Consider the following 3,254-nt stretch of genomic DNA (forward strand, 5'->3'; position numbering starts at 1 on the left):
TACTCTACATGAAGATCTACCTCTGAGCTCACGCTGGATGGAGTTCACAATCTCCATCTGTCGTGTCAAAGAGATAGAATGGGATTTCAGTTCTGTGACGGCTGCGGGAATAGCTGCAAAGTACGATATATCTTAGAGCTACTTCGATGAGCACTTTCAGGGATCTTACGTCTGATGCTTTTCCATCGATTTTCGAGACGAAGAGCTTTAATTTATCAAAATTCTCGAGATGGTGTAAAGCAGTATTCAGAAACGTTCTCCATCTGGTGACAACTGGTGTCGGCGGCATCGGCTCGCCCTCCGACAATTCACGGCAGAGGTCGACCCTCGACTTGGAATGAGCCAGCACGCTCTCCACGTGAGAAACGAAGGTCTTATCGGATCTTTCTCGGATGACGTCTGTATCGTATGGGAGCGCTTCTTCGGGTTCTCCTGTTAGAGGCATCACAAGAGTGGTGACAATCGTTCTTCTGCGTTTGTCTTGAGTCTCGTCGATAAAGATGGCATAAGGGACACCCTGTAACTTCTGAGCAATCTTCTCCGTGATGGACTTAAGGCCGAAAGCCAAGTAATTCTCTAGCTTACTGGCGCAGAGGACATGCTGGTTGCGGTGCTCCAAGAAGAAATCCTTGAGAGTTCGAGGATGCGAACAGGAGAGAGAGTTCGTAATTGAATGCGTCAACGCCGGCGCCGTCTCTCCCGCGTTAGCCAGTGACTTCACTTTGCCTGTCTTAACGTCCGATGATTTCTCTGCGCCTCGATGCTTCGGTGTCGCTCTGAATTTGGAGACTTGGGCGCTTCCCCTGCGATCCTCGATTTTTGAAGAGACGGAGCACGCGACTGTTCCTCCATCCAGCATGAAACACTTATTCTCCGGTTTCGCTGACCAAGCTCTGACCAATCTCCTCATGTTCGCATCCATTTCCTGTGCCGACGACTGAACAAGTGCGCTCTCAGATTCCTGCAGAATACTGAACTCTCAACTGGAGCACTGGGGCCTGAGTTTTCTTGGCTCAATGTGGCATTTGGTGCTCGATAACATCGAGCTTCGAACGTTCCACAGCTCAACTAATGACTCGAGGTCATGTAGATGCCGATGACAATACGCCGATGTCACGTAACACGTAGCAATCGGCCGTCGGAACACTTCTCTTGCTCTCACACGCCTTGAATTCCACCAAACTTTAGAACAAGGCCACCTTCTGTCCGTGACACTCCTCGAGATCCGAATCGCTTCCAAAGTAGAAGTGCTTCTCATCTGAGAGCTCCGCCAGTGCAACATTCAGGTTGTCGCTAGAGGAACGTGAAGACGTATTTTGGTTCGTGCAACTTCTCCTCTCTCCCATTTACGCAACAAGAGCGCTTCGGACCGAAAATTAGAGCCTATGACAGGAGCTTGGCGCCGTGAAACGGGGAAGTCATGCCTCTACCGGACACATTCCTTGAATTGACTGATAACCGGACAAACTGGACGGAACCGGACGGTAGAATCGAAGCTCTATGTATCAAGACTTGAACAAAACCGAGGATATCGCCGCAGAAACGCTCAAAAGGTTTCAAGAGTGAGACCCTGATGACGAAAGTTAGTCGCAGAACTGAAACTCTGTTTTGGCTGCCTCCATCTTGCGTCGATTAAGAATGAGTTGGGTATTCTCAGTGAAGAGTGCTAATTCATGTCGTACATTCGATCAGTCGTGAGCCGTGGGATAAACGCAGGGGCATGGTCACACATGTGACCTTGTTAAGCCTCGAGATGAGGAAGCGATTGTTCTGCGGGAACGGTGCGGCTTCCAGATGATGGTGTGTAAGGAGCATCTGTCCCTCAATGGCCGATTTCATCAATGATTCTAAGATTCGGGAGCATTCGCTTCTCGGATATTCAGGAGTAGGTTCCAGAGAATTGACTTCGTTGACTCCTCCGGTTACAAGGCTAATATGCTGACGATCATTTTGCTTGCTTTGCGTTTTCGCCTCGTCCAGCCTTCTCGGAAATCCATAACATAGGGATGCTACGTTATATACGTACGGTTTCCGGACGTGATGGTGATGAGCAGTTTGTCTAACAAGACACCGAACGTGATCCCAGTCGATGTTGATCGAGCGACGGGTTCTCATTTTACTCGGAGAATCCTGCGCGGGTCGAAAATCTCCAGAGGCTCGCGGAGCCTTTTCGTCTCGATCCGAAGCGGAACGAATGTATCATGAAATCACATTCATCATGAGATCATCTTCATCATGAAAATTCACACTCATTTAGGCCGTGGGGACAGCAATCGTTTGCTCATATCCTGGCCTGATTTGATCGAAGTACCTGTGTAGCTATGTATAGGCCACACTGAGAACTCTTCGACTTCTTCCACGAGTCTTCTATCTCCCTCGGTGGAGGGACACGTAACAACGCCGAATGAAGCTGACTATGACTGGGAGGATCGGTCGGCAAGCAGGTGAAGCTTCGCTCTCGCAAATGTTTGTCCTAAGCCGTTGTATTCCGTCGTCGAGAGGCTCAACCGAACGGGAACCCTCCCAAACGAGGAGCGAATCTCGGGTCGCGAGAATAATCTATTCGTTCGATTGCCGCGCATTGACCCATCCTCCGACCGTGGACGAAATTACCGGACACTCGAGCTCCCATTCGCTGATCTCTGCAATGCTTGACTTTGTCCCGCCGCAGCATCAACGGATTCAATATATCGAGCGTGAATCGTGTGGTGTTAAGCCTCAGGCTGTAGGAGTATCAGACTCTTCTCTATTGGGTCGTAGCTGGTCTGCCTCGTGTTGGTTTCGAAAGTTTCATCTTCAGTCAGCTCACCGCAGAATGGAATCGTGTAAGTCGGGAAACTTCGACAGGTCAAATGATATTCCAGCGTCAAATTCACCGAAGGAAGGCTGCTGATATGAGGCTGCGAGGAGTCGAAACGCCACCAAACCATTACACAGGAATTCCACCTTACCGTGCTTTCGAAATGTCTTTCTCGTGTTGCACATCGGACGGTGAGGCGATCCATGTCTCATGACATTACTCTTCTATTTAGGCTTCGATCATATTCAAGCTCGAGAAAATCACGTTGGGCATGCGCCGGCGGCTTCCGGCGGAAGTTGTCCCGCCGCAGATTTCATCTACGATATCTGTCTGAGTGAATATATCGAGGACCTTTTGAGCCCCACTTCTGGGAACCCTGGATGTTTTATTAGCGACCTGAAGTTGACGAGCTTGCCAACTCGCTATCTCGGATCGACCGCAGATTCCTTCATTA

The sequence above is a fragment of the Galendromus occidentalis genome, unplaced genomic scaffold (genome assembly GCF_000255335.2).
Source record: "Galendromus occidentalis unplaced genomic scaffold, Mocc_1.1 scf7180000076336, whole genome shotgun sequence".
Taxonomy (NCBI): Eukaryota; Metazoa; Arthropoda; class Arachnida; order Mesostigmata; family Phytoseiidae; genus Galendromus; species Galendromus occidentalis.